Source organism: Carassius auratus, unplaced genomic scaffold (assembly GCF_003368295.1).
Source record: "Carassius auratus strain Wakin unplaced genomic scaffold, ASM336829v1 scaf_tig00007301, whole genome shotgun sequence".
Classification (NCBI taxonomy): domain Eukaryota; kingdom Metazoa; phylum Chordata; class Actinopteri; order Cypriniformes; family Cyprinidae; genus Carassius; species Carassius auratus.
In genome coordinates, this window is record NW_020523831.1 from 567835 (window position 1) to 585129 (window position 17295).

Below are 17295 nucleotides of genomic sequence, written 5' to 3' on the forward strand. Positions count from 1 at the left end.
AAAACTTGCCATTCTTAGATCCACCAATTGAACTATAGGAATAGAAAACAAACAAACAAACATCATGACATCAATCACTCATTGTCTAGTCATTTTACAGTGTTTATTGATATGTCAAACTTTTCGCAGATAAACATAGTGCCCAAAACAGTCTCTCTCCAGTTTATTCCACTATGAAAAAAAAAGAAAAGTTGATAAAAAAAAAAAAATGCATAGAGGTAACTAAGTGAAAACAAACAAACAAAATTGCAACAGAAACTCCCTTCAAAAAACATAAGTTTAATATTCAAAAATAAAAAGGGAATTTGTTTACAGAAATCCTGACAAAAGATGCCAAAGAATAATCAAGGCTACAGTTGAAAATATATTGTTTTCTTCCCTTTATCAACCAAATAGGCAAAAATGATTAAGAACAATGCTCCAATATTTTACAATTATCACCTTTAAAAACATATATCCTGTAATCATTGTTTGCTTCTATTGTGAATAAATGCAAAACAAATAAATGGTTAATAATAATAATAATTATTATTATGTGTATATATATACATACAGGAGTGCTTATAGTAGAGATTGGAGTGATGAATGTAGAGGAAAAATGAATACAAGCAGAAATGCTAAGACTGGAGGTTGGCAGTAAAGGACTGAGAGCAGATGTGTCACACAAGAGAGGAAGATCTGGAAGCTTTTGAATGGGCTGATATTGTGAAGAGCTGATGAAGAATGATTAAGTCATCTGTGAGAAATCCTGCAAGAAGAAACAAAGATAATTTATCACATTATGAACAACAAAAACACTGACAACAACAAATGGCAGAATACAACATACTGTAACTGCAGTGTGCACAGCAGTAATTGTACAGTATTGTCTGTTGGTGTGGATGCTAAAATACTTCTCATTATAGTTATTGGTCTTTGTGTGAACAACTTTAAGTGATCTGATTGCCCAAATTCATTGAAGATTTGATTTGTAGCACTTGAAAAGTTAAACTAGGATTTCCATTCTCTTGCTTCTAAGACAGATGTGTTCAGTAACATCACCACAGAAAGAAAGGCAGACTATGAGGTGTGGACAGATATCATGTACTGTTGAAACAGGAAGAGGCGGCACCAATTTGTAAAGATTAATAAAGAAAACAATGGACTTAATTTAAACTTCATGATATAAACACTCTTACAATGGGCACAATCTGATGGGAGCTGTGGTAATGGCCAATAACAGCAGTAGGAGTAAAAGTTGTAGAATTTTGTACAAGTACGCTTGTGCAATATAATATGATTATTGGATGAATTATTACTACTACAACATGCTCTTTGTTGAGTGTTCTTCCTGATGGGCTAAGTGAACCAAAATTTAAGAAACATCAAATGCTGAGAAAAATGTATCTGACGTACCATTGGAAGTGTTCGCCTTTGCAGCTTTTGGTCTTCTTCATAAATGCACAAGATGGTCAAATTCAAATCTCATGACAGGCCTTCCTGAAATATAAACATGTTGAGACAGTGTGTTAAAATGATCTGTGACCAAAATATTTGATTAACACATAATATAAGGATGCGTTCATTAAAGCAAATCAGTTATAACTAAGAGTCTTCAACATTACCTGTGAAGGGTTGATCCTTTGAAGGACTTGTTCAGCCCCCTTGACAGCTTCTTCAATATCAGCATTGGGAGCGTGGAGTTGAAGTTCCCTGTTAATTGTAGCAGAGCGAGAGAGAGAGAGAGAGAGAGAGAGAGAGAGAGAGAGAGATTTTACAAGAGATGGCTTCTTTAAAGATCTGCTGGATTACAGGTTGTTGTGGAGTATGTAATCCGACGTAACTGCAAGACAGAAAAAACACTGAATTACAATTACATCACAAAAAGATATTAAAGGCATGGCAAACTTAGTGGTTACTGTGCTTTACAAATAGTGTAGAGTAAAAACACAGTTACTGTGGTAAAATCCTGGTAAGTGTTGTGATTATTGTGTGTTAGTAAATACAAATACCAGAGTAAAACTATGGTTACTATGGTAAACCCATAGTAAATGTAGTGGTTATTGTGTGTTAGTAACTACAAATACCAGAGTAAAACTATGGTTACTATGGTAAACCCATAGTAAATGTCGTGGTTATTGTGTGTTAGTAAATACAAATACCAGAGTAAAACTATGGTTACTATGGTAAACCCATAGTAAATGTCGTGGTTATTGTGTGTTAGTAACTACAAATACCAGAGTAAAACTATGGTTACTATGGTAAACCCATAGTAAATGTCGTGGTTATGTGCGTTACAAAGTCCAGAGTAAATATGCTGTAGTTACTGTGTGTGTGTTGGCTACACATGACGTGGTCAAGCAAAAGTTAGGCTAGTATTGTAAAAATATGCTAAATGTGTGGACTTTTTACACGATCACGATTATCACGCGATATTGGGTTGGGTGCTTTGTTGTGCTTGTATCATGTCTAAAAGCTGAAGACCCATATGTCACATCATAAATTTATTTAAAACTGCAACAGGTCTATAAACAGTACAGGTTAGCTTAGGCTAATGACAATGGTAGGCTAGCTGAGCAGCCCACTGACCCATAATTGGAGCATAAACTGCCCTTTAAAAACACGGCCCTGTCTAACGTGATGCAGAAATACTGAAATAATTAAAACAATACGCTTAACCACGTGATATCATTACAAAAAGAAGAATAAAAAAATATATTTACCCTTGCTTACCTGTTTGAAGGTGTACGCGCATCAGGTGAACTGAACGAGCCTCGCTAGTGACGTCACTGCCGCTGAAGATGATGCGTGTTATTTGGACGCATCTGCTCTCCACCGAAATTAATGGGAAGGATTGGCGTATCATATGCACGCAAAAATGGCATTTGGCGTATGCATTACACGCAAATAGAAAGTGTAAAGTCGTGTTATTTATACGCAGACTGATGAGAACGGGTTGCAACTGAACTTCTATATTCTTCCCCTGTTGCATCGGTAAAAACGAATGGTATTAGTTCTGAATATTTCTCTCTTCACCGTGGGACAAGACAGGGCTGCCCCCTGTCCCCACTTTTGTTTGCTATAGCTATAGAACCTCTTGCAATCTCTTTTCGTTCTAACTGTAATATCACTGGCATCCATAGAGCAGGAAAAGAACAGAAAATTTCCCTCTATGCTGATGATGTAGTATTATATATTTCAAATCCAGAATCTTGTCTTCCACATGTTTTAAGTATTTTAGAACAATTTGGTAGCGTCTCAGGTTATAAATTAAACTTGCATAAGAGTGAATTTTTTGCAATCAACACAGTTGCAAGAGATCTTTTAGCATCAAATATTCCATTTAAATCAGCTTCAGATAATTTCCGTTACTTGGGAGTTACAATAACACGAAAACATGTCGATCTATTCAAACATAACTTTATTCCAATCTTGGAGAGAACAAAAGAGGATCTTGTTAGGTGGAAAACTTTGCCACTCTCATTGGTAGGTAGAATTAATGCCATAAAAATGAATATTTTACCCAAATTTTTATTTTTATTCCAAAATATTCCGGTATTTATACCAAAAGCATTCTTTAAATCCCTGGATCGAATGATTTCAGATTTTATTTGGAACGGAGGCCCAGTAAGAATACAGAAACTTTTTCTTCAGCAACCCAAAAGATTAGGTGGATTTGCACTTCCATACTTCTTATTTTACTACTGGGCAGCAAACATTCATAGCATTTTATATTGGAGTCAGTCGCATTACGGTCTTTGTCACTGGGTGCCGGCATGGGTTGAAATAGAATGTGAGTCTTGTAGCCGAGTTTCTTTACACGCTCTGTTATGTTCTTCTATTCCTATAAAATTTTCCCACTATTCTTCAAACCCTTTAGTTCTGCATAGTCTAAAAATTTGGCAACAATTTAGAAAACACTTTGGCTTTCAGAAAATGTCGGGTCTGTCTCCTATATATAAAAATCCGTCTTTTTTAGCTTCCATTTCAGATGGAGCCTTCGCATTATGGTTTAGAAGGGGCATTGTAAATATTAATGATCTCTTCCACGATAATACTTTTGTTACTTTTTCATACCTATCAGACAAATTTAACCTTCCGAAAACTCACTTCTTTAGATATCTTCAGACTCGCGAATTCATAAGAAATAAATTCTCTCACTTTCCTCATGCACCTCAGAAACAAGAGATTGATCAAGTTTTAGAAATAAAAGTCTCTAAAGGTGCTGTTTCTAATATTTACAAAACTATTTTTTCTTTTACTGCTCACTCAAATTCCTCACCCATGTCTAATATTAAACAGAACTGGGAATCCGATCTTAATCATGTCTTTACAGATGAAGAATGGTCAAAGGTCCTTCGTCGAGTTCATACCACTTCTATTTGTGCTCGTCACTCACTAATACAGTTTAAGCTCTTGCATAGAATATACTGGACGAAAGCTAAACTATCCAAATTTTACCCGGATCTCGATCCTACGTGTGACCGATGTCGTCAAGCCCCGGCTACTCTCTTCCACACTTTTTGGCTTTGCCCAGCATTAACCTCTTTCTGGACCTCAATTTTCAAGTCAATCTCGAATGTTTTCATGTTAGATGTTGAACCCTGCCCCTTAGTGGCATTATTTGGTCTTAATCCCTCAAATGTATCTTTATCATCTTTACAGTCAAATGCTTTAGCTTTTTGCTTAATAATTGCCAAAAGGCTTATACTGTTGAACTGGAAAAACCCTCTTCCACCCAGCTACTCTCATTGGATGCACGACCTGTTGCAGTTTATTCAAATAGAAAAAATTAGATTTACTATGATTGCCAGAACAGAACAATTTCATATGATTTGGCAACCTTTTCTTTTGCATTTTAAAAAATAATATTTTTTTCTAGAAATAACCATTTATGAAACCATTCTTTTACATTTGACCCTAGTTGTTTTTGTCCTCTCTCTCTCTCGCCCTTGTTTGTTTAAGAAACAAAGTACATAAAAAAGGGGAAATAAATTGTATTCGTTTTCTAGACAGATGGCTTTGATTGGTAAAAAAAGAAGGAAAAAAAAGGTGTAAAGGTGTTGTAAGGTTCTTTTGTTTGGTTGTTGTTGGTTTTTTTTTAAATCTTTTTTTTTTTTTTTACTTTCTTTCCTTAGTAATATTTAGTCTTGCTGTATTTTATTTTTATTGCTACCAGATTGTATATGCATATTACACTACTAGTATTTATACTATTATTGGTAATGCACTAGCATGTTTTGTAGCAAGCAGATATATATGTGTATGTATATATATATGTATGTATATGTGTATATATATGTATGTGTGCATGTATGTGTGTATGTATATATATATATATATATATATATTTCTTTCCTTCTTTTTTCTTTGAGTCAGAGAGTAAGAAATGCGACTGTTTAATTTCATCTGCATATTTTGTATTATTATTATTGATCAGTATGTTGATACAAACTTTGTATTGTTTTTCCACTTTCTTTCTGATTGGTAAAATACCAATAAAAAGAGTTAAACTAAAACATAGCTTCTTTTTTTTTTTTTTTTTTTTTTTTACTTTTTATTCATCAAAGTATCCTAAAAAAGTATCACATGTTCTGAAAAAATATTAAGCAGCATAACTGTTTCCAACTTTGATAATGAATCATCATATTAGAATGATTTCTAAAGGATCATGTGATAATGATCCTAAAAATTCAGCTTTGCATCACAGAAATAAATGATCATTTTAAGTATAATAAATTAAAAAACAAATATTTTAAATTGTAATAATATATCACATTATTAAATGTTTATCTGTGTTTTTGATCAAATAAATGCAGGCTTGATGAGCAGAAGAAACTTCTTTCAAAAACATTAAAAATAGTAATGTTTCCAAACTTTTGGTCTGTACTGTATATGGGAATATGGGATATAAAAAGGAGGCGCTCTGAAAAGCTCAGTGAATTCAAGCATGGCACTGTTATAGGATGCCACCTTTGCAATAAGCCAGTTCATGAAATTTCATCCCTGCTAGATTATTGGAAAGTGGAAGCATTTAGGAAAAGTAGCAACTTAGCCACAAAGGGGAAGACTAATAATGTACCAGAGTGGGTTCACAAGTGCTGAAGATCATGGTTCATAAAAGTCACCAACACTCTGCTGATTCCATACCTGAAGAGCTCCAAACTTCCACTGGCATTAATATCAGCACAAACACTGTGTGGCAGGAGCTTCATGGATGGGTTTCCATGGCCAAGCAGCTGCATGCCAATACATCACCTAGTACGATGACAAGTGTTGGATGGAGTGGTGTAAGGCACTGGACTCTGGAGCAGTGGAAACCCGTTCCATCGAGTGGCGAATAAAGCTACTCTGTTTGGCAGTCTGATTGGCAAGTCTGGCCTTGTCAGATACCTGGTCCTTACAGCTTGTTTTGATAGTACAATTACCAAATTTTGATTTCTCATTTCATGACCCCTTGTCATTCCTATTCCCCGACACTTATCATTGCTACTCTCACCTATGGTCATGAGCTATGGGTCATGACCAAATGGACAAGATCCCGGATACAGGCAGCCGAAATGAGCTTTCTCCGTGGGGTGGCTGGGCACTCCCTTAGAGATAGGGTGAGAAGCGACACTCAGGAAGAGCTCAGAGTAGAGCCATCTGGCACCGGATAAGGGGAAGAAAGTGGATGGATGGAGTTCATGACCCCTTTAAAATGAACTGGAATGGAGATTGTGAGCCAGCCTTTCACGTCACAACTGCTCTGCTAAATGGCAAAAGTTCCCACAGAAATGCTCAAAAAGATTGTGGGAAGCCGTTGTGGCTGCAAAAAGAGGACCAACTCCTTATAAATGTGTAGATCAACAGGGCCGGATACAGAATTCCTAAAAGAATTTGCAGATTTCCTCTCTGACCTATTGGTTACAATTGATAAAGCGCTAATTGTCAGAAATTTTAACATTCACACTGATAATACAAATGATGCATTAGGACTTGCGTTTACTGACTTAATAAACTCTTTTGGAGTCAAGCCAAATGTCACCGGGCCCACTCATCGTTTTAATCATACACTAGATTTAATTATATCGCATGGAATCTTACTGATATAGATATCGTACCTCAAAGTGATGATGTTACTGACTATTTCCTTGTGCGTATCACTGATAACTATATGGCTCAGCGTTACCGTCTAGGCAGAACTATTGTTCTACCAGAAAGACTCGGGAGATAGAGGAATGTACGAAGCATACATTTATTGACAGCTCAGCGAGCACAATTATAAATTTCTTTGGCGGAAGGCCCCGTCCATGGTTCGTAATCCGAGGGTAGCGAATCTGCATTTCCTGCCTGAAGACGAAGGCAGGGGCGCAGCAGACCCCCCTGGAAGGTAAGGACAGGACCATCCTGGTGGTGGTGGGGAGGGTGGAGGTTGTTGTCGCGTTGGCATCTGCGAACTCAAACATGTGTAAGTACGATCTTTTATACAGGAGTATAAAGACGTGATTGGATAATGATGAAGGTAATTAATGACGAAGTGATTGAGTCTTCCTGGCAGAACTTAGGCTAAAGCTTCCATTTCCAGTCACCAGCTACAGATTCGCAAATAACCTGCCTGATTTATCTCAACTGCTCTCTGGAGAAATACTAACTTGGAAGTTTTTAGAATGCGTGGAAAAACAGCAATTCAGCTCTAGACAGTCTCTAAAAGCTGCCAGGGCCTTGCATATCCACAAACTCACTGAAAATAACCAAAGAAATCCAAGGTTTTTATTTAGCACAGTGGCTAGATTAACAAATAATCAGTTGCCAATATTAAATATTCCCTCACAGTTTAATAGTAATGACTTCCCTGATAAAATAGATAACATCAGAAATACAATAACAAATGTAGATTCTACAGCGTCTCATACTTCAGTTTCATTCATGGCACCCAAAGATAAACTGCATGCTTTACAACAGGACAGGAAGAGCTAAACAAACTTATCACTGTATCTAAACCAACAACATGTTTATTAAATCCTGTACCCACTAAATTACTGAAAGAGCTGTTACCTGTAGCCGAAGAACCGCTTCTCAATATCATTAACTCGTCGTTATCTTTAGGTCACATCCCAAAACCATTCAAGCTGGCGGTTATCAAGCCTCTTATTAAGAAACCAAAATCCTAGTGAAACTGCAAATTATAGGCCTATTTCAAATCTTTTATTTATGCGTAAAATTTTAGAAAAAGTTATGTCTGCTCAATTGAGCTCCTTCCTGCAAAAAATGATCTGTATGAAGAATTTCAGTCAGGTTTCAGGCACCACCATAGCACAGAAACTGCACTTGTTAAAATTACGTCTTCTTGCGTCAGATCAAGGCTGCATCTCATTTCTAGTCTTACTTGATCTTAGTGCTGCGTTCGACACCATAGATCATGACATACTCATAGATAGATCACAAAACTATACAGGTATTCAAGGACAGGGTTTAAGATGGTTTAAATCCTATTTGTCTGATCGCTACCATTTTGTTTATTTAAGCCAGCTATATCTGTATCCAGACCAGATGGTGGATCAGAACCTAGAAAGGACTTCTACAGCCATGAAAGACAGCGGAGACCAGGACAACTAGAGCCCAGGAAACAGATCCCCTGTAAAGACCTTGTCTCAGATGACCACCAGGACAAGACCACAGGAAACAGATGATTCCTCTGCACAATCTGACTTTGCTGCAGCCTGGAATTGAACTACTGGTTTCGTCTGGTCAGAGGAGAACTGACCCCCAACTGAGCCTGGTTTCGACCAAGGTTTTCTTCTCCATTCTGTCATCGATGGAGTTTGGTTCCTTGCCGCTGTCGTCTCTGGCTTGTTTAGTTCGGGTCACTTCATCTACAGCGAAATCGTTGACTTGATTGCAAATGATTGCACAGACACTATTTAAACTGAACTGAGATGATGATGATGAATTCAATGATAAACTGCCTTTAAATGTCATTTTGCATCATTGACACACTGTTTTCCTAATTAACGTTGTTCAGTTGCTTTGACGCAAAGCATTTAGTTTAAAGCACTATATAATTAAAGGTGACTTGACTTGACTAAATGTGGAGTCATCTCATTTATCACCAGTGAAATATGGAGTGCCACAAGGATCATCTTCCATAAACAAGCTACAGGTAGTCCAAAATGCAGCGGTCCTGGGTCCTTACCCGGTCAAGAAAAAATTAACATATTATCCCAATTATACGGTCTCTGCACTGGCTACCTATTAAGTTCTGTATCAGTTACAAAATATTATTACTTATCTACGTTTAAGGCCCTAAATGGTTTAGCTCCTGCGTACCTAACTAGTCTTCTACCACGTTACAATCAATCTTGCTCCCTAAGGTCACAAAACGCTGGACTTTTGGTAGTTCCTATAGCAAAGTCCACTAAAGGAGGTAGAACTTGTTTGCATTTTACTCCCAAACTCTGGAATAGTCTTCCTGATAATGTTCGGGGGTTCAGACACACTCTCTCTGTTTAAATCTAGATTAAAAACACATCTCTTTCGCCAAGCATTCAAATAATGCATTTCATAATTTTGGACTGCAGTTATATCCGATCAAATGTGCATTATTATTATTTAGCATGGGTTAAACAAATTAATTTTAATTAGCTACGCTAATTATGTCTCTATTTGTTTCTCTGTTTTGCAGTAACTAGGTTTTACACAAGATCGAGTCTGGATCCAGTACACCTGAGAAGAGATGATGCTGACCCCTCAGAGGATGCCAGATGATGCAAACCCTGAGCATACAGAACTAACAAATTTAGCTATAAGTGTGATTGCATCATATAATTGCTGTTAATAGTGTTCATTGTCTGTTTGACTACGTCTTTAATAATCTGTCTTTGGGTCATGTGCTTGTGTTGTCTCGTTTCCTTGCCCCGCCCCCTTGTTATCCTTGTTCTGTCATTATTGCTTTACCTGTGTCACCTGTTATGTTCTCATTAGTCTCCCTATTTCAATCCCCTTGTGTTTGCGGCTCATTGTTACACTTTGCCAAAATGTTGTGAGACCTGTGGATTGTTTTTCTGTAGTGTGAGCTCCAGAGTGAAGAGTCTTTTGTTTTATTGTTTGTTTCCAGTCTAGTCTTGTAAGTTATTTGTCTATTCCCTAGTCATTGTTTTCCTACTCGTGGGTTTTGTTTCCCCCTTTTTGTCATAATAAACCTTGTGTGTAGTGCATTCTGTCTGCACCTGAGTTCATCCCTGCACCCATCGTGACAGCTACTACTAAATGTAGAAACTTAATTTTCTGTAAAGTTGCCTTGCAATTTTTTTTATTTATTTTTTATCGTAAAAAGTGCTATACAAATAAGCTTGTATTTAATTGAATATAATTGAATAAATGTCTATGTATTTAAAAGCGATGTCATTAAAGTTCCTGTAATGGTCAGGTACCCCAACATTTCTGTCCATCGAGTCTATGTCTAAATACATTTTCTGTTGTCTTATGTGTTTAAATTCCATTTACCATTTTCTTCCCCCTTGAATATAATTTTCTTATGTAATATTTTCAGTTTGAAGACATTTCCTTAGGCTGTGTGATTTACAACTCTTTAGCTTAAATTTGAAATAAATTCTGGTTATATATATACTCTGTGTGTGTGTTTCTGTATTGTATCCAGATATCCATCCAATCACCAGCAGCATATTTTCAACAATGTTTTGAGCTGAAATGCATGACTAATGCAAAAATGTCACAACCCAGTAATCTCTGTCATAGTCTAACATGCCAGTGTCATATTCAGATGTTACATAAGATGGGAGCTATGTAACACCTTCAGCATTTTATAAGTCCAGGGCAACTGGAAACTTACTCTTATTGAGTTCTAAATCCAGAACATTGTAATTACAATTTGGCAAATTGCAGACTATACTAAAAGATTTGGCCTGCTAACAAAACTGTTGCTGAACATAACTGGGAGTTACACAAGATACTTACCTCCAGGGATACTCTTCCTGCAGACTGTGCACTTCAGGGTAAAAAATAAAAAATTAAAATGTTTAAATATTAAGGAAGCAAGTAGATAATTGTACAAGTACTCTAAAGTGTGCACCTATTATTTCCTAAAATACAAAAAAATAAATAAATAAAAAACACGGTGAAATGGAAAAAATGATCCTTTTCAGTGGTTCAGTATGTCCAAAATACTGATTCTAAGGTCATTTGATCTAACATTTTAAAAATGTTGAAGATTTATAACAGGCATTGCTTTTATTGATGAATCAATAATAGTTTTTCAGTAACTGTCGAAGAAGAGGGATAGTCTTTGGAGAATAAAAAAAAAAGAAAGAAAAGAAAAAGTTCATTCTACATAAAAAAATAGCTGATAAAAAGATTATTTTTTGTCACATTGTACATTCCTATTAACATATAAATGATATTTTCCTGAAGGTTGGCTTTCACTCCTGTTGTACCTTATATTCAGCTTGTTACTGTTTACATTGTAAATGAAAACCACAAAGTCTTAAAGAAGACAGAGCATAAAGGAGATTACAGCTACATGTGGTTTTAATGAGTCTACATGGATTATGGTCTTGTTATAGATAAAGGAAATTGCAGTGGTAGCAGAGGTGTTGGTAATTTAATGAGAATTCAAGTGATAAAATTCATGCAGAGTGTCAGAAACTGCTGACCTGTGAACTGAAGAGAACCACTATCACCATTGTGATCTTGAGTGAGCCAATTAACCTCAGCTTAAAGGACGACCATTCTTGCCATTACTACAATAAGTTGCTTTTGTTATAATGGCGATTGAGTAAAAAAAAAAACAGACACACAAACACTTCTTCCTATTAGAGCCATAGCTTTGTGGGTAGAGCTCTGACACATTGTGCAGTAGCATTTTGACCAACTGAGTCCTGACTTGAGGTCTTTTCTTGAACATTCTCCTTCCTCTCCATGTCCTGTCTGCACTTGACTGTCCTGTCCAACATTTACAAAAAAAAGTCCATTCCAGACAGTCAACTGAGATTAAACAGAAATATCTACAATAAATAAATTAAGATTTTGTAAGGATCTGTGTGGTGGATAAAAATAATAACAACAAATAAATAAACAAGAGAAACAAATTAACGCTTTGCATCCATCTCTCTTATCCAACTTTTAATATTTATTGATCTAAAGGTATTAAAATTACAGGTTCTAGAACTTTAAAGCTTTACAAATTATTATAAAGGAAAAAACTTTTTTGTTACTTTTGATTCCATTGATCAGTTGGTCAGATGCAATACAATTCTCTAACTGGTGGAAATATTGAAAGCTTATCTTGTGGATGCTTCCATCTTAAAAGCTGGATTTTAAAGGGACCATTGACACAATACTGGAAATTGTAATTTGATAACATTCATTCACCATTGTTATATACTATATTACAATTGAAATATTACACTATTTCCTCAAAACCCAGAAACACAAAACCAAAATGTTTAAAGAATATCCTGGTCATGTAATGTTAATAATTGCTGTTAAGATCTAAAATGTGACCCATATTTTTATTTTTTTTTCATTTTGAGAATTAATTTACTGTTTAAAAACTCCAATAAAAAGTCCAGTGAATAATGTATTTAAAAAGTGGTCTGTATATATATATATATATATATATATATATATATATATATATATATATATATATATATAAAATTATCTGAAATTGGGCTACCATTACACTACCATAAAAAATTTGGGGTTGGTAAGATTTGTTTTGTATGTAGGCTTTTTAAGTATTCTTTTATGCTCATAATGGCTGCATTTACAAAAAAAAAAAAAAAATTACTAAAAAGTTACTAATTCCTGTGATTGCAAAGCTGAATATTCAGCATCATTACCTCAGTCTTCAGTGTTGCATGATCCTTCAGAAATCATTCTTATTATTGTCACACTTAACTGAAGACGAACGAGAGAGAAACTTGGCGTAGAGGCAAAAGTCCTTAATCCAGGAAATCACAGCGATGATCCACAACCAGAACACAGAACGTCCAACAAGAAGACCCGATAGAGACACACTTCTTCTTCTTCTTCTTGTATGATTTAATGGCGGTTGACAAGCCAACTTATGGTGTATTGACAGAGAAAAACTGAACACACATGGACTTTTATTCAGGGGATGATTCAAGATCTCATGTTGTTTAGCCGGTTTAAGGATATTTGTAAGGTTTTTGTGTGTGTGTGTGTGTGTGTGTGTGTGTAAAAACAAGACAAAAGTACTGATAAGAAAGTGTATAAGAAGTGCAATTTGATCATTTTTAGATACTCTGTCAATTACAATTCTTTATGAATTGATTCTCTTCATTTGCTAGTTGCTTTTCATTAAATCAGTAGCTGATGCAGGCTTTATTAATGAGGACATTGCAGTAGACATTTCTGTGGTTGATGCCTCTCTCTTACTCATATAGGAGATTTAGTATGGCCATGTCCTGACAATAATGATGATAGGGAAAGATTCGATTGCTCATCCAGCCTGTGTTACAGTAAGTGTTGAGATCATTACATCCATTCAGTACAACATTGTGCTGTCAAAGAAAATTAAATGACCAATCAGAAGAACAACTTTCTTGTTGCTGTAATATGGTAAATCATCATTATTATGAGGACTTAAGTAATGTAATCCTGTCAAACTACACTACAATATATGCAGTTCAATGACACACCGGTGCCACAATGATGTCATTTGTTTTTAGGGAGAGCAGCAATTTTTGTTGCATTTAAAAATAGTTGACTTTTAACTGCCTTGATTTGCATTCCTCACATTTATGGCTGATTTGCTTGCATTCAGCAGACATAATCCAAAGAAAATAGATGTCACATTGCAAATTACTTTATCAGTTTGCAAGTCAACACTGCAAACTTTTTACTTCACGACACAGTCAGAAGGTTTAAGACTTGTTGAACCAATTATAGATCAAGTGTGTCTGTAAAAATGAAGAAAAAGAGAGGCAAAGTGAAACAAGATGAGGAGGAGAGGGCTGAATTTGTTGTCTTGGAGACTGTTACTAAGTAGCAATATCAGGGAAGCATAGTAACAGAGCTAAAGGGAGACACACTTTTTGTGATTGTAACTTAAAAACTGGGTAACAATAGATTAGATGCATAGGGATGGTAACAGAGTTTGCACGCTTTTGAAAAATATGTAGATTGTGTGCTCTCATGAGGGTTGGAGTTAAGTCCAGACTTGATTGTCCAGGATTATTTTTAGCCCACCTCAAGCAGTGAGAGACCCCTGGAGAATGGGAGCATTCAGAGATTTAATTATGGCAGAGGAGGAAGTGTGTGTGTGTGTGTGTGTGTGCATGCGTGCGTGAGTGAAAGAGAGAGAGAGAGAGAGAGAGAGAGAGAGCATGAGCAAGACGGATTTAATCAACAATACACACAATTAGCTCAGAGGACATTTAAGACTGTAAATTAATTTGAAATCAGAGAAGCTACATTTGCTTTATATAATCCAGTGGTGGATTAGATCACTTGAAATGTGTAAAGGAATACATAATGATGTGTGTTCTGCTATGGCCATCTTCTCACTTCCACCCAAGATCTAACCCCCCAGAATGGGAATGCATATACGATATACCCTATTCGATATACCCTAATGCTACTGTATATTTTGTGTTGGCCACAAAAGGTCAGGTTTGAGTCCTCTGTCAGGTTTGAGCAGTCATTATGTCCCACAGATATCTTAACTGTTGTCTGCAGTTGTCTTGACAATGAAATATGTTTGGACAACCTCATTTCAGTCTTGAATAGATTTATTAGTATTATTATTATTATTATCAAATCTTGTCCTACACTACTGCCTAGAAATAACAAGTCTACGTTTTTCTAAGATTTTTGACCCTGTCAGTGTATGGATATCATAATATACCATCTTACAAGAATTCACTTCTAAAATCTTCTTTTTACAGATTTACAAGTAAGCACACTGGATTTGTACCTCCTGAATGCACCATAGACCATTAAAGAGATGTTTAAGTCTTGATTTATAGTGAAACAGCCCCCTCTGCTGGCCTCTGTAAATACTTGTTCCACTATCACCAGATTCAGATTCTCCAACTCATCGATCTTGACCTATCCATTAAATGTAAAGTAGAATCTGTTATGTTTTGTTGTTTAAACTTTATCTTCATATTTTACATATGAAATTGTGTTTTGTATATGTAAGTAATTCAATTCTTCCCATGATTCTTTTGAGTAGGGAGGTACTTTCAAGCGGAGTGAATCAATAAGCTAGAAGAAACGATGGTGAATTGGTTTTCAAACTTGCAGCTTGAATAATATTGGTTCAACAGATTATATAAACAGTAACCGGTTACTGGCTTTTATTGCGCAGAAATATTTTTTTTTTAAAAATAGGCTACAGTGTTTTGATTATTCAAGGCAGAAAACAAGGGGAAATTATTTGATTTGTGGTTTCGCTGAAATTGTGAAGGGTTTGTTTGCCTTTTATTATTCACAGGGAAAAGAGAAGTCCCATACAAAATGTTGAAAATATAGCATTTTATTGATTTTTTAAAAATGATATAAATACAAAAAAGTTTTTTTTCTTTTTTTTTTTCTGTATTTTATTGAATGTTTGTGCCCCCCAAAAAACTGATGTATTTAGCTGGCTCATGTCACATGTTTGATTTGCCTTTAAGTTTTTCTTCTAAAAATAAACATTTTAAAGTAAATAAAATAAAATAATTATTTTAATTTAATTTAAAATATCACATACCCATTTAAGAAATATCCGGTATCATTATTAGTAAAATTTGTAAGGCAAAGTATCTGTACCGTATTTAAAGAAATCTGGTAATACCCATTTCAAGTTTGCTCCCTGAAACTTCCAACAATTCACTGCAAAAAATAAAAATAATAAAAACAAAATATATATAAAAAATAAATTGTGAGCGTTAAGTAAATAAAAAGTCAGTTCTCTAATCAGTGATTGTTGTCCAGGACAATGCTGTATTGAAGCAACTGATCTCCTATATAAGCCTACTCGTGCCACTTTAAACAAGCAACTATAGGAGTGCAGGTTAATAATAATAATAATAAAAGATTATAAATAAATATTCTAATAATATTGCAGTGTTTGTCTTGGATCTTGATTGTTTTCCAATGACCGACTGTACAATGTCACTTACGTAAGAAAGAGTTTGTTCAGAGGTATGAAAACTATTTCTATTGTCACCCCTTTACAGTACAATGCATATCTCGTTGGCGGAAGAAAATCTTTTTTTTCTCTCTCTCTCTGACAAAGATTAGAAGATTATTTAAAATCTTCTCAAATCTAAACTAGGATTTGCTTGAACTTTCACATTGATAATATTTCCCCACTGGCTTAACTCTTGAGCTCACTTACCTAAAAACCTACAAAACTTGTGACATTTTGTTCTGAATAATGAATTATTTAATATGTATATTTGATATTTATGCCACAGAAACTAAATTTCAAACAGAACATACTGTACACCAAAGCTATCAGTGAGTTCTGCTTTATCTTGTTCAAATCAGTCATACAAGCAGGTTTACAGTTTATAATATATTATATTATATATATATATATATATATATATATATATATATATATATATATATATATATATATATATATATATATATAGTCAAGATAATGACTTTTACACTGAAAATAATTGTTTGAACTAAATTCAAATTTAAACATCCATTACAAAATGCATTTACTTTTATAAAGACTGTATAAAACACACAAGCTGTTCAAAACATTTATGCTATTAAAAACAAAATCCCCAAACAACTGTTGGACAATTGTATTCAGTCAAAATACAGTATATACAGTATATACTTACAGTACATAAAAATAAAACAATCGATACATTACAACACATACTTTCAAGTATATCCACTCTGGCACTAACACAGCAGGTAAAACAAGGTCTTTAACTAAGGGGTGCTTGCGTGTGACATGCATGATCTACATTGCACGCTCTAGCAATGTTTCATTTAGGATGCCTGTATGCGCAAGACCTAGTTAATTTTCAAATTGCTAATGAACATTACTAATTGCACAGGGCCATGATAAAATTCACAGAGCTCAGGTCAAATGAGGTCAATGTTAATGGTTGGTTTCCCTATCAAAATGTATCTTGCTAAGCTAACTGCTCTACACAACAAATAGGTACACTAAAGTTAGAAAAAAATATTGCAAAAGTCCCCTTTGAAGCCTGTATTTATAATACATTATAAGGGTATTCTTAAGTCATTGTAATGAATGCATAATGTTGTATCATCTCATAAATAATCATAACAACAATTCCAATGCATTATAATACTTACACATTTGTTGTT